The sequence below is a fragment of the Macaca fascicularis genome, chromosome 16 (genome assembly GCF_037993035.2).
Source record: "Macaca fascicularis isolate 582-1 chromosome 16, T2T-MFA8v1.1".
In the NCBI taxonomy this organism is placed as follows: Eukaryota; Metazoa; Chordata; class Mammalia; order Primates; family Cercopithecidae; genus Macaca; species Macaca fascicularis.
The window spans coordinates 83,924,423-83,940,219 of record NC_088390.1 but is presented as its reverse complement, the minus strand read 5'-3'; the positions used below and the strand labels follow the sequence as shown (position 1 = coordinate 83,940,219).

The 15,797-nt window shown below is 47.7% G+C and overlaps 1 long non-coding RNA gene across 1 annotated transcript in view; it reads right to left on the bottom strand.

Moving 5' to 3' along the window:
- Positions 1 to 11,983, bottom strand: part of LOC102144116 (uncharacterized) — a 108,657-nt gene extending 96,674 nt beyond the window's left edge. Inside the window, exons 1-3 of the long non-coding RNA XR_012426218.1 lie at positions 11,699 to 11,983; positions 9,298 to 9,498; positions 8,436 to 8,710 (exon numbers count right to left, since the gene is read on the bottom strand). This is a non-coding gene — a long non-coding RNA (uncharacterized lncRNA). The remainder of the gene's footprint in view (positions 1 to 8,435; positions 8,711 to 9,297; positions 9,499 to 11,698) is intronic.
- Between the last annotated feature and the right edge of the window lie 3,814 nt (positions 11,984 to 15,797).

Genomic DNA, 15,797 nt, shown 5'->3' with positions numbered 1-15,797 from the left:
TTGCAGCACTATTCACAGTAGCAAAGACACGGAATCAACCTAAATGTTCATCAATGACAGATTGGATGAAGAAAATGTGGTACATATACACCATGGAATACTATGCAGCCATAAAAAAGAACGAGATCGTGTCTTTTGTGGGAGCATGAATGGAGCTGGAGGCCATTATCCTTAGCAAACTAATGGAGGAACAGAAAACCAAATACCTCTTGTTGTCACTGATAAGTGGGAGCTAAATGATGAGAACTCATGGACACAAAGAGGGGAACAACAGACAGTGGGACCTATTTGGGGTGAAGGGTGGGAGGAGGGAGAGGAGCAGAAAAAAGTGACTATTGGGTAGTAAGTTTAGTAGCTGGGTGACGAAATAATCTGTACAACAACCCCCCATGACATGAGTTTACTTATATAACAAACCTGCATATCTAACCCTGAACCTAAAATAAAAGTTAAGAAAAAAAATGTCTGTTGTTCAGGCTGTTATGCGCTGAATGCAGCAATAGGTAACTAATACATAAATAGATGGATAGAAAGATTTTACACTTACGTCCTACAGCTATAATAGCTATAATATGCCATCTCTTCAAACATCTATGGAACAGTTACAAAACTGATTATACGTTGAATCACAACATCCATCTTCCTTCCTTCCTTTTCTTTTCTTTTCTTTCTTTTTTTTTTTTTTAAGAGGGAGTTTTTAGAGGGAGTTTTGCTCTTGTTACCCAGGCTGGAGTGCAATGGCACGATCTCAGCTCACTGAAACCTCCACATCCCGTGTTCAAGCAATTCTCCTGCCTCAGCCTCCTGAGTAGCTGGGATTACAGGCATGCGCCACCACGCCAGGCTAATTTTGTATTTTTAGTAGAGACGGGGTTTCTCCATGTTGGTCAGGCTGGTCCCAAACTCCTGACCACAGGTGATCCACCCACCTTGGCCTCCCAAAGTGCTGGGATTACAGGCATGAGCCACTGCACCCAGCCAGCATTTTTATTTCTAACCACTTTCTTTTCTGTTTGCACACAGGTAAAATTTGATAAATGTCTAGACCCAGGTCAAAAAATGAAAATTACTGGGCAGAACCTGAGATGTAGGCCTTAGGGTCTGTCTAAAAGTCAGAATCATAACATCTGGCTCTAATATCTGACAGTGGTTTTATGGATTTTTCCCCCCCATTAAATGTATCTATTTTTTAAAAAGATATGCTTGACTTTGTATTACTGCTGATATGGCCTAAATACATTGAACACATAAAATCCTTTAACACTTTTCATTCTTGCTGCCTTCGAGTTTTCCACACAAGGAACAAGGACACAAATGAGAGATTATTATATTTGCCTTAGTCTGACAGTGGCAAAGTAGGGTGGTAGGGGCTGTCTTTGCTTGCTGAAGCAAGGAATATGTGTTTAAAGATATATGGGACCCAGGCACCAAGCTCTTTCCAAGAAGAGACGCAAGTATGCCCTGTTCATATGGTCCAGGAACACAAAACAGAGTCAAGATTTTAGTAGCAAACGTTATTTGGCTGTATGAATTTTTGACAATTAAATACCCATTACAGGTAGGTTGCTGGCCTTGTGATATGGTTTGGCTGTGTCCCCACCCAAATCTCATCTTCAATTGTAGCTCCCATAATCCCCACGTGTTGTGGGAGGGACCCAGTGGGAGGTAATTGAATCGTGGGGGTGGGATTTTCCTGTGCTGTTCTCGTGAGAGTGAATAAATCTCGTGAGATCTGATGTTTTTATAAAGGGCAGTTCCCCTGGACACACTCTCTTGCCTGCCACCATGTAAGATGTGCCTTTGCTCCTCCTTCGCCTTCTGCCATGATTGTGAGGCCCCCCCAGCAATGTGGAACTGTGACTCCATTAAACCTTTTTGTCTTTATAATTTACCCAGTCTTGGGTATTTCTTCATAGCAGTATGAAAATGGACTAATATACCTTGATATTAAAAGGCTTATATGTAACGATTTTTAAAAGTCCTCTCAACAACAGAGGACATTTTGAGACCATCTGAATAAACCAAAACAACACATCTGTTAGTCCAAGAACAGTCTGTTTTCTGTCTCGTTCTATAAAGCAGTGAGAGCACAGTCTACATTTCCTAACCACAATTGTTTAAAAAATGAAAAACATAAATTAATGGTCAAGTTTTAACAAAGCCTAACAGAAACACTCAATGGTTTGGAAAATTTGAAACCATCTTTTAACAATGATTAGGTCAACAAAGAAATCAAAACCTATTGTAGATTATTTAGAAAATAATAAGATACAGTCACAGTTGAATTTAGAAGTGAATTCCAAACTTTAAGTATTCTTATTAAGAAAAATAAGAGATAACAAGAAAGTATGTTAACTATAGTTTTTAAAATAAAGGAAGATAGCAGAAATAAGTCCTAACATCAATCTCAATACTCACAAATAATGTGAAAGGATTAAAACCCTCTGTAAAAAGAGAAATTCAGATTCTTTTTTCTTCTTTTACTGGTTAGTTTTTATCGAGGCAAAATTTACCTACAGTGAAATACACAGATCTTAAGTTTAAAATTCAATGAGTGGGTAAATGTGTAAATGCATGCTACCTGAAATCCAATAGCCTATTTACATCATTCCAGGCCATTTACATTGACTCCCCACCTCCCTATAGGCAACCAGAGTTCTGGTTTTTGTCACTATGGATTAATTTTACCTCTTCTTTTTTTGATTTTCTATTTTATTTTATTTATTTGTTTATTTATTTATTTATTTATTTAGAGATAGAGTCTCGCTCTGTTGCCCGGGCGAGAGTGCAACGGCACAATCTCGGCTCACTGCAACCTCCACCTCCTGGGTTTGAGCAATTCTCCTGCCTTAGCCTCCTGAGTAGCTGGGATTACAGGCACCTGCCACCACACCTGGCTAATTTTTGTATTTTTAGTAGAGACGGGGTTTTACCATGTTGGCCAGGCTGGTCTTGAACTCCTGACCTCAAGTGATCTGCCCACCTTGGCCTCTCAAAATGCTGGGATTACAGGCATGAGGCACCCGGCCAGTTTTGCCTCTTCTTGAATTTCATTCTTCATGGGATTAAATACTATGTGCCCTTTGCAATAGGCTTTTCTGTTCGACAAAACATATTTAAGAATGAAGCATGTTGTTACATGTACCAGTAGTTCATTTTTAATTGCTAAGTCAAATTCCATTGTATGCATATCAAAATTATTCTATTGATGAACATCTGTGTGTTTTCCATTTTGTCTCTATTTTAAATCCAGCTTTTGTAAATAGAAGCATTCCAGCGCAAGTCTCTGTATGCTTTGTGGACCATTCCTTCCCATGCTTTGCCTCTTTCGCCTCTTTTTATCCATCATAGCCTGGCTTCCAAGTCGCTACTTCTCACAGCTCAGTCTGAGTTAGGTGCCACCCCCTGGCTTCCATCACCCTCTATGCCAGCTCAATCATCGCACATAATATCCTGAGTGTAGTTAGGATAGAGTCATCTGTCTTTCCAGACTGCAAAACTCCTGGACAGAGGTAGTCCTGTCCTTTATGATTTAGATTTCTGGTAGTAAGCCTAGAGTCTAGCACATAGAGGTTCTCAAAAAAAGAAAAAAAAAAATTCTTAAATGAACAAACAGGTAACTGCACGAATAAAGATAGATGAGCAAAATTAACACTAGCACATTCAGGAAGCAGTAAGGAGACTGGCCTGATAGTAGAATGTAGAAAGGTGGGTAGATTACACCTCTCAGCAGATTTTAATCCATACTGATGACCAACCTAGAAGAGGAATTCAGAGCTTTGAAGACATGCACAATTACAAAGAGCAAGTTCAGTTTCCTTTCGGAGATGCTGAGCATTAAATTAAACGTTCTAAGCCCTGAAAAGCAACTTCAACATGATCTGCACCCTTTTTTTTGTGCTCTGCAGCTGACAGGGAATGGGGAGTGGCAAATATCGGCCTTTGGAGCATTAAAGAGGAAGCTATTAAGGCTGCATATTTTTTCAAAAAGAAAGAGTACAAAGGAGGATTACAAGAAACCCCCTAAATTACAAGTGTGGGTTACAGTAATTGCTAAATTGCAGAGCTCCAACTTTATTAGATACACACCCCCTCGGATTCTACAGTTTTCAAGGGCTGCCTCGAGCTGACAAAAGCTAGAAAGCTCTGTGGGAAGTGTGGCAGGGAGCTGAGCAGGTTAGCTAATGGGAGCCCCCTTTATGGGCGAGGCCAGGACACAGAGCTCTGGGCCAGGACCAATGAAGTTTCTGTTTTCTGGTGTTAACTTACCCTGGGGGACAACACAGCCTGTGCTGGGGTTTGGAAGTAGGACTGGGATGTTAGCATTTTTTGAATATGTGGAAGCAGCAGTGGCCTATGGCCAACTGATTTGGAGTTCTGAGAATTCTTTCAGGGTCCTTGAAGTGATTGGGTTCAGGCAGAGAATGCCCTTCATGAGGATAGTATCTGTTATTACTTTTACTATTCCTAGCTGTAACATCTAAAGCTTGGAGAATAAGATCTTTCATCCTCTGAAAGTTACCACCCATCTCTGCACTGTTACAATATCCTGTTTAATAACACTCACCTTTATACACCATGTTTACATCCTCAAAGCCCTCTGACCTTTTTAATACAGGCACACATTATGTTTTTCATACTATCGTCTTCTCTTGCAAACACTTACCTAAGGGAAAGACCTGATCCTACTTTCAGAACATTTGAAGTGAGTGGTGAAGTGACTTTAACTGAAGCTTCATTAAAGCCCAGATCCAAATCAACTGCATATTAAATTGACTCAGTCCCTCACACTAATGGCCCAATTGAAGAAGGGGTACATTCTTTTTCCAGGAGACATATACTTATTATAGGCACTACTTTTTAAAAAATATACCACATTTCAGACTAAAAACATTGCAAGACATGCAAAGAAGCAGGGCAATGTGACTAATAACCAGGGGAAAAATTACCAATAGAAGTAGACCCACAGATGACCGAGTGTTGGAATTATTAGACAAGAACCTTAAATAAACTAAAATAAAGATGTTAAAAGATCTAGTGGGAAAGGTAGACAGCATGTGTGAACAGATGGGAAATTTCAGCACAGAAATGGAAAGCATAAAATAACCAAATGGAAATTCTAGAGAAGAAAACTGTAATATTAGATACAAAGAGTTCGTTTGATAGGTTTAAGAGCAGATTGAACACAATAGAAGAAAAGATCAATAAAACTGAAAGGATCTTAAAGACTAGTCAATAGAAATTATCCAAACTAAAATTCAAAGATAAAAAGAATTAACAAAATAAAATGTTTTAAAAGAACAGAGTGTTGAAGAACTGGGAAAATATCAACATACATGAAATTGGAGCCCCAGAAAGAAGAAAAGGAGCATAAGGCAGAATAAATATTTGAGGAATAGTTGTTGAGAATTTTCCAAAATCTGAAGAGATTAGTCAATAGATCCAAGAAACTCGATGAATGCATATTAGTTCATTTTCACACTACTATAAAGAAGTAGTTGAGGCCGGGCACGGTGGCTCACACCTGTAATCCCAGCACTTTGGGAGGCCAAGGTGGGTGGATCACAAGGTCAGGAGTTCAAGACCAGCCTGGCCAACATGGTGAAACCCCATCTCTACTAAAAAGTACAAAAAATTAGCTGAGCGTGGTGGCGCATGCTTGTAATCCCAGCTACTCAGGAGGCTGAGGCAGGAGAATCACCTGAACCTGGAAGTGGAGGTTGTGGTGAGCTGAGATTGTGCCATTGTACTCCAGCCTGGGTGACAAAGCAAGACTCTGTCTCAAAAAAAAAAAGTCTGAGATTGTATAATTTATAAAGAATATAAAGGGCCTAATTGACCCTCAGTACTGGCCCTGCCAAAAAGGGCAGATGCCCCTCCTGGCCTCCGTGCGCCTCTGTCATGGCACTGGCTTCATCATATTACGATGCTCTGTGTACGTGTCTGTCCTCCCCACCCAACCGGCCGCCCCCAGGCTCAGAGTCTTGCCTTGTTCACCCGCTTTGTTCCTCCCGGGCCCAGCATGGTGCTGCCTCCATGAGTAGGTCTCCACAACATTTTTAAATAGATGCTGGGGTTCAGGGCCCAGGAGAGAGGTCCCAGTACACACAGCCAGCCTTGAGCACTTCATCAGTCTGAGGCAACAGAGAGCCTGCCACCCCCACCTCCACCCCTACCGTGGGCAGTGAACTGGAGTGGAAGCCACTGGACCACAGATCAGGCAGTGTTTTACATCCTGACTCAGTCCCTCACCAGCTGTGCACCCTGGCCAAGATGACCTTGACCTCTCTGCACCTCAACTTCACCATGATGGCACCTGCCCCGTGGGACTATTGTGAACATTCAGGGAGAAGCAGCGCAGGGAAGTCTCACACTAAGGACATGCTCAGAAAGCTGCTACATCCCAGGAGGAGTAGTGCCGGCCAGGCCTGGGCAGCAAACAGCCCAACTTCTCCTTTGCTGTCAGTTCTGCCCTCCACCTGGCTGGTTTTTACTCCTTCTGATTCCAGGGCAGAGGGGCAAGATGAGGCCACAGCAGGGCCTTTTTCTTTATTTCAGTTTCAGGATATTGTTGATGGTGATGATGGAGAAAATGATATTGATGGTTGTGTGATAATCGTGATGACGATGGTGATGGTGATGATAATAATTACGGCGACATCGATGGTGCTAGGTAAGGCAGTAGGTACCTTATATTGATGGTAAGGTAGGAGTAGTGATGATGATGGTAATGGTGGTGATGGTGATGTTCATGGAGATGATGGTGATGGTGGTGATGATGGTGATGATCATGATGCTAATGATGGTGGTGATGATGATGGCGATGATGGTGATGGTAGTGTTGATAATGATGGCGATAGAGATAATGATGGGATGATGGTGGTGATGGTGATCACAGTAGTGATGATACTGATGATGGTGTTGGTGATGGTGATGGTCATGATGATAATGATGGTGATGATGATAATGATAGTGATGGTGATAATGATGGGATGATGGTAGTAGTGATGGTGATCACAGTAGTGATACTGATGATGGTGTTGGTGATGGTGATGGTAATGATGATAATGATGGTGATGATGATAATGATAGTGATGGTGATAATGATGGGATGATGGTAGTAGTGATGGTGATCATAGTAGTGATGATACTGATGATGTGATGATAATGATAATGATGGAGATGGTGATGATGATGATGGTGATAATGATGGTGATGAGATGATAATGATGGTAGTGGTGATGATGGTGATAGTGAAAATGACAATGATGGGATAATGGTGGTGGTGATGGTGATCACAGTAGTAATGATATTGATGATGGTGATGGTGATGAGCATGATAGTGATGGTGATTATGATAATGATAGTGATGATAAAGATGGTGGTGGTGGTAATGATGGGATGATGGTGATCATAGTAGTGATGATACTGCTGATGTGATGATAATAATGATGAAGATAATGATGGAGATGGTGATGATGATGTGATGGTGATGATGATGTGATGGTGATGGTGGTGATGGTAGTGATGGTGATGATGATAGTGATGATGATAGTGAGGGTGATGATGGTAATGTTAATGTTGATAGTGATTATAGTGATGGTGATGATGGTGGTGGTGATGTCAATGGTGATAATGATGGCTCACATCTATTGAACACTCATTGCCTAGACCCTAGACACTATTGTAAGTGCTTCATATGAACTAACTTATTTAATCACAACAATCCTATGAATTGGGTACTATCATTACCATTTTATAGATGGGGAGACTGAGGACCTAGGTTAAATCACCCACTGAAAGTCACCCAGCTGGTAAGCAGAAGAACCAGGATTCAAAACCAGCTCCAGAGAAAACTGCCCTTTGATGACCTTTGCAAATAAACACAGTCTACGAGCTTACAAAGAAAATATGATGGAGACGGGAGGATGTGCATTACCTAAAAGAAATCAGCCTTTAGGAAAGTACAGCGTAGATAAGAAAAACTCAGAGAGCCTGGAGCTGAAATTTTCTCCCCTGCTGATGCCACCTTGAAGGGTTGACTCACTGAGGGTTTAACTGCAGGCAGTTTGCAGACGGACAGTGCATTTGTTTTCGCCCATTTAACCATTTTGATGTGTGTAGATGGATATCCCTGGTTCCCATTCCTGAGTTTGCAATGTTGATTTTGTAATTCTGCCTGTGTCAATAGAGGGGTCATCTCACAGCTGGGTGCCATGCAGTGGCAGGCAGTGGCAGCACTTCTCCACCCTCATCCAAGAGTGCAGCTAATCTCAACACCTCCCCACTCAGGGCTAAACCCATAAACACAAGGCCCAGCCCGGTAGGCTGTTTGGACCCTGTGTCTTTCCCCACATTTTGTGCTGTGAGGGTGTGTGCGTTTATCGAAATTCTCACATATGCACACAGAAACACACTCATGCACACACACACACCTCACTCTGAGACCCTACATGTCCCAGCACGACGCGTTGTGAGGTGGCCGTGCTTCAGCCCTGGCTGCCTTCCAGAGAAGGTGGGGGCACAGGAAGAGCTGTCCCCAAGTAGCACCCGAACATAAAGCTCCCGAAGGACGAAGTCTGAAGTCCAGGTCATCTCCGCCACTCTCTGCTGCATGACTTTGAACCTTCTTGACCTCGCTCTCCTCATCTGTGAAGTGGAGCAGCAGCCCCTGATGTGCCCTCTTCAGAGGGAACGCAAGGATGAGAATCTGTGCCAAGGAAATGTCAGGGTTAATTGTTACAGGACAGGGTATTTCTGTCCCCCGATCCCACCCTGCCCCACTCCCAGGCTGCTGTGCAGGGACTGACAGTCCGGACAAGTCTCCGAGGAAGAGGAGTAGGGAAGGGCCGGGGATGGGGGCTGGATGAGGAGAGGGGCTTCCTGCAGGATTCCTCGACTCACCTGCAAGGCAAAATAGATCTATTATTATTATGTTATCGAAATATCTGTCTTTTGAGCACTTTTCCCATGTAGACACGACAGGGTCAGCCTGTTGTCCAGGCTGGAGTGCAGTGGTGTGACCATAGTTCACTGCAGCCTCGAACTCCTGGGCTCAAGCGATCCTCCTGCCTCAGCCCTCTGAGTGGCTGGGACCAAAGGTGCGAGCCACCACGCCTAGTGATTCTTCTTGCAGAAGAATCAGAGCAGAGATCCAATTCCCTCCCTCCAGGGACAGGGTGAGGGCTGTATGTGGAGAGTGTGCCTTGCACCCTTAGATAAAGAGTAAAGATCCTTAGGTCCTGCTGAGCCCCTGTAATGGGTCATTCCTTGGGTTGAATCTGAGGCTCTACTAACCTGCCTGGGACTGGGTCCACACCTCCCGGCTCATCTGCTGGGAGAGACTGCTGCTGGCTCCACCGTGCGGCTGCTTCCTTCAGAGGACTTACATTTCCTTCTGGTCCCGGGCTCTGATGAAGTTATTAATCAGGGAGATGGAGGAGGCTGTGGCAGTGCTCTACGTGCCAGGACTGGATGATCAGGCCGATGCCGCCACCCCTGGTGCCCGAAGAGGAGGCGGTGAGCGTCGTGAGGAGCGTGCAAGGCTCCCGTGCACAGCTCCGCGCAGCGACCAGTCTCCGAGTAATTAGTTTTTAAATCAGGCAGATGGTTCAAGAACCACTCACTCTGGGCCGCTTTAATTATTTATACCCCCTTTTTATTCTAATTATGCATAACTGTCCTCTTTGAAAGGGAAGGAAGATGTTTTCTCCGATGGGCTCTCAGCATTGATTCAGCTGCAACCTCTCGAATCCCAGTGGAATCTGAGGCTTGCCCGGCAGCAGCAGTGGGCGCCGCGGGGCAGGGCCCTGGACAGGACCCACGGAGAGCTGGCTGGGGGTGTCGGGGACTTTCTGCATCACATGTCTGTGGGAGCCGCCTCACCCTGCTAAAGCCGGCCGATGCCGCAGTGCTCTGCTGGGAGCACAAGGCAGAGGGTGCAGCAGGGAGAGAGCCCAGGCTAAACACAAACCTGGGCTCCAGAGCCGCTCAGCAGACCCGGAAAGGGAGTGGGCATGGCCCACCCTTCAGGGCTCTCGGAGGAGCTAATGTGACGACGGATATAGAACCTGGTGCAGGTTGGCGCTGGCCCCACAGTGGCTCTTGGCTTGGGTCAGAATTCATCCCGCCCGGGGCTCCTTCTTGCCTCTCTCCCCCCGAGTGTCGAATGGTGACTACATGGTGGTCCTCATCCTCATTTGTCAGATGAGCTCACGGAGGCTCCGACTTAACCCCAGCCCCAAGCACATGCAGCAAAGCAGGCCTCCAGCCCAGCCCCTGTGCTCTGATCCCACATTCTCTCCACGTGGCTGTGTCCCTGGGCCTGGACTGACACCAGCAATCCCAAGGACCCCTTGCATCTGCCTACAGCCCCTCTCTCCCCTCACCCACCCCCACTCTGACCTCTGGGGGGTTCCTCAATAAGCGATCTGTGAGGAATGACCTCCTGGACTCCTTCACGTTGACCCAAATTCAAGACATGCCAAGCTGAGCCCGGTGCAGTGGCTCACACCTGGAGTCCCAGCACTTTGGGAGGCCAAGGTGGGAGGATCACTTGAGGCCAGGAGTCTGAGACCAGCCTGAGCAACATAGAGAGACCCTACCTCTACTTCTTAAATGTATTTATTTTTATTTTTTGAGACAAGTTTCACTCTTGTCGCCCAGGCTGGAGTGCAGTAGCATGATCTTGGCTTACTGAAACCTCTACCTTCTGGGGTCAAATGATTCTCCTGCCTCAACCTCCTGAGTAGTTGGGATTACCTGGGATTGCAGGCATGTGCCACCACGCCCAGCTAATTTTGTATTCTTTTTAGTAGAGATGGGGTTTCACCATGTTGGCCAGGCTGGTCTCGAACTCCTGACCTCAGGTGATCCATCTGCCTTGGCCTCCCAAAGTGCTGGGATTATAGGCGTGAGCCACTGTGCCCGGCTTACTTTTTTTTTTTTTTTTTTTTAATTAGCCAGGCGTAGTGTCTTACACATGTGGTCCCAGCTACTCAGAGAACTGAGGCAGGAGGATTGCTTGAGCCCAGGAGTTCCAGGCTGCAGTGAGCCATGATCGCACCACTGCACTCCAGCCTGGGCAACAGAGGGAGACCCTGTTGAGTCTACAAAGGAAAAGTGCTCAAAAAACGGATATTTCAATAAATAGGGTCAAGGAGTGACTTTGTGCCTGACCTTCCGAGCTCCAGGAGACCTTCGTGTGTGTGACTCTGAGGGTTGGCAGGCAAATTCTCAAAGGACGCCTTGCCCATCCATGAGCCTGAAGGCAGAGACCAGAGACTTGATGTGAAAGAGGAGAGGAGTGGGAGTGGGAAGGAGAAGGGGAAACCAGTCCTCGGCCTCCTCTTGTCTCTTTGTTTACAAGAGACTATTCCACCATGGGCTTCTGAGCCATCCCAGTTGCCAGTTTTGTTTTAACTCCCACGCACAGGCCGGCTGACCTGCAGGGTGGGGTTCTGTACCTGTTGTTGGTCTTGCCCTTCTGTATTTTCCCAACATTCTACAATGGACAGGCGTTGCTTCTATTACCACAGAAAAGCCAGAACATTTAAAACTTTTTGCATTTTACTGAAGGCCAAGGCCTTCAGGAGGAGCAGGGAGCCTGGTGGTACAGGGTTGGGTAGGCAATCCCCAGAGGTCTGCAGCCCAGCCCAGGCTGGCCCAGCCTGGAATCAACCCAGGGAACACAGCTTACCTGGGACTCTCTGAAGAGGACCCGAAGATTTAGGCTCCATACAAGTGAGATTTTAATCAATGACTGTCCCATGTGCAGGCGCCAGCCCAGCGTCCCCTATGCAGCTTCTCCCGCCCCTCCTGGCCATGCCTTGAGGCAGCTCCAACATCTGTAAAGCATTCCTGCTCCGGGGAGGGAAATGCGCCTGGGCCCTGCACAGATTCCCACCACTCAGGACATCTGAGCTGGGCCCAACCTGGGTGGAAGCCTCTCCCCTCCTTGCTTCCAAAAGGGGGGGAGGGGAGGGGAGGGGAGGGGAGGGGAGGGGAGGGGAGGGGAGGGGAGGGGAGGGGAGGGGAGGGGAGGGGAGGGAGGAGCCGGGCGATGGGAGGAGGCCGGGTGCCCTGCTGGGCTCTGCTCTTGAAGCCTGCTCCACCTACCTTTCCACCTACCTAGAGAACCTCGCCTGGGCTCCCTGCTGGAGCAGAAAAATACCGGCCACTTTCTGGGAGCGCAGGAGGTGGGATCCTCACGGCACAGAGTGCTTTCGAAGCCCTCAGGGGCACATGCCTTCCTCCCCTTCCAGTCTCCTGGGCAGCAGCCCAGCACCCCCAAAATCAGATCCAGCGGGATTTAGAGCAATGCATGGGGAACGTTTCTTCCCAGTTACTGCAGTGGTAAGGATGCCGCACCAGGAGGGAGACAAGAGGCCGACACCGCAGGACCAGGACTGGAGGGAGCATCACAGAGGCTTTTGAGTGTCTTCCTCGGGTATTTAATTCTGACATTTCCCATTGTACATGCCACTTTTGTAGTCAGAAAGTAGTGTTTTAAAATGGGAGAGAGTTGGCCAGGAGTGGTGGCTCATGCCTGTAATCCCAGCACTTTGGGAGGCTGAGGTGGGGGATCGCTTGAGACCAGGAGTTTAAGACCAGCCTGGCCAATATGGTGAAACCCCGTCTCTACTAAAAATACAAAAATTAGCTGGGCATGGTGGTGTGCGCCTATAATCCCAGCTACTCGGGAGGCTGAGGCAGGAGAATCACTTGAACCTGGGAGGTGGAGGCTGCAGTGAGCTAAGATTGCGCCACTGCACTCCAGCCTGGGCAACAGAGTGAGACTCTGCCTCAAAAAAAATTAATAAAATAAAATAGCAGAAAGGACATGCACATCTCAGAGGAGGTGCCAAGCACAGTCCCTGCCCAGTGGGCTCACTGGATTCCCGTCCAGCTTTCTCCCAGGTGCATCCACGTGGAGCTGAGTGGAGCCCACCTGCCAGCATCCTCACTTGGCCCTGAGCTCTTGGGGATGCAGGGTCTCCTACAAGGCTGTGTCTGGAAAAGCCCAAAGCCTGCTTGTTGATTTTGCAGGGGAGGAAGCAGGGACACAAGGTCTCCACAGCCCCCATGAGATTCCCCACTTCCCACGCAGGAGCTCAGAGCCAGTGTGAGAATGGGGCCCGTTCTTGGGGCCTTCCTACTCTCCCCGGGTCCTTCCTTGGGAACGACCTGGTCCGTGCAGCTCCTTCAAACCTCTGGGGTTGAACAAGCGTAGGGGCCAGGGCTCCAAGAGGCAGGAGAAGGGTTGGAGTGGCACGGGGATCCCACCCAGGGTGGCCAACTTGCCCACTTTACCCAGGCTTCCCTGATTTTAGCACTGAAAGTCCTGTGTGCTTGGAAAGCCCTCATTTGCGGGCAAATTGGAACAGTGGTCACTCTGGTTCTACAGCAGGGGACTTGCTTGGTTGGGTGGCAGGAGGGCCTCCCTTCAGCATCGCTGGATGGGCGGTGCAGGGTGGCTGGGTACCGGGGATGGTCTGGTCAACGAGATGACCATGGCTTAGGGGGCAGGGGCTGGCTGGGTGTGGTTTAGGGGCATGAGACGCTGTGGGGAAAAGAAAGAGAGATCAGACTGTTACTGTGTCTATATAGAAAGAAGGAGACATAAGAGACTCCATTTTGTTCTGTATTTGAGATGCTGTTAATCTGTGACCCTACCCCCAACCTTGTCCTTGCAAGAGACATGTGCTGTGGTGACTCAAGGTTTAACAGATTTTGGGCTGTGCAGGGTGTGCTTTGTTAAACAAGTGCCTGAAGGCAGTATGCTTGTGAAAAGTCATCACCATTCTCTTAATCTCAAGTGCCCAGGGACACGCACACTGCCAAAGGTCACAGGGACCTCTGCCTAGGAAAGCTAGGTATTGTCCAAGGTTTCTCCCCATGTGATAGTCTGAAATATGGCCTCATGGGAAGGGAAAGACCTGATCGTCCCCCAGCCTGACACCCCAGCCTGACACCCGTGAAGGGTCTGTGCTGAGGAGGACTAGTATAAGAGGAAAGCAGGCCTCTTGGCAGTTGAGATAGAGAAAAGCATCTGTCTCCTGCCCGTCCCTGGGCAATGGAACATCTCGGTGTAAAACCCGATTGTGTGTTCTATTTACTGAGATGGGAGAAAACCGCCTTAGGGCTGAAGGTGGGACGTGCTAGTGGCAATGCTGCTCTTTATGCACTAAAAAGGTTTATGGAGATATTTACATATGCATATCAAGGCACAGCAATTTTCCTTAAACTTATTCATGTCACGGCTGAGCATGGTGGCTCACGCCTGTAATCCCAGCACTTTGGGAGGCCGAGGCAGGCGGATCACGAGGTCAGGAGATGGAGACCATCCTGGCTAACACGGTGAAAAACCCCATCTCTGCTAAAAATACAAAAAATTAGCCGGGTGTGGTGGTGGTCACCTGTAGTCCCAGCCACTCGGGAGGCTAAGACAGGAGAATGGCGTGAACTCGGGAGGCAGAGCTTGCAGTGAGCTGAGATCGGGCCACTGCACTCCAGCCTGGGCGATGAGCAAGACTCCATCTCAAAAAAAAAAAAACTTACTCATGTCACAGAGATCTTTATTTATATGTCTTACTGCTGACCTTCTCCCTATGATGATCCTATTATCCTGCCACTTCCCTTTTTCTAAGATGGTAAAGATAATGATCAAAAAATACTGAGGGAACTCAGAGACTGGTGCCGGTGTGGGTCCTCTGTATGCTGAGCGCCGATCCCCTGGGCCCACTTTTTCTTTCTCTATACTTTGTCTCTGTGTCTCGTTTCTTTTCTCAAGTCTCTCTGTTCCACCTAACCAGAAATGCCCACAGGTGTGAAGGGGCAGGCCACCCCTTCAAGACGCCTGGGAGGATCATGCTGGCCAAGTGGGGAGGAGCTGGAGTTCTGAGGCCAGGGCTTGGAGAGGGTGGTCGGCCCCAAAGAGGGCGGCCATTGGACAGGCTCCCTATGTGCAAGGATGGACAATGGGGGTGAAAATGGAGACACTTCAGTCTGTAGGAAGAGGGCTTCAAGGCAGAGGGACTGCAAGGAGCTTCAGATGGGGGATGGGCAAAGTCATCACAGCCGGAAGGACCTTAGTGATTTAGATCCTTACCTTAATGACATCTGCAAAGACCCTCTTTTGGAATCAGGCTGCAGGCTGGCACCCACCCACAGGGGCTGACCTGACTCTCAACCTGCCTGTGCTCATGGCAGACACCAGCCCATGGCGCAGAGGCTCCACTGGGCCAATGCCCATCAGTTCATTCAGAGAGGAACCTGTCTGCTTTCTCCAAAACATGCAGAGTCAGGTGCCTGGCAGAAGAGCCAGGGGGTGCCCAGAGAGGCTGAGACAACCCCAAGTTTTGGTGGCACAGTCAGCCTGGAACCCAGACTTTCCGAGTCCCAAATTAGGACTTTCCCACTCACCACTCCACTGCCCATGTTGTCCTGGAGGCCCTGAAACAGGGGGGCAGAAGGAGATGTAGGGGGTCCAACAGTGTCTCCTACCTCACCAAATTCACATCCATTCAGACCTTAGAATGTGACCTGATTTCAAAAGAGCGTCTTTGCAGATGTCATGAAGGTGAGGATCTAAATGAGATCGAATGAATCAAGGTGGGCCCTGAGTCCTGGAAGAGTGCCCTCTTGGCCCTCTTGACCCTCCAGGACAGAGAGAAGGCTGTGTGAAGACAGACACAGAGATGGGAGTGAAGCGGCCACCAGGAGCTGGGGCAGGAGAGAAGATCCTCCCCCAGAACCTTTGGAGGGAGTGAGGCCCTGGGACACCTGGATCTCAGACC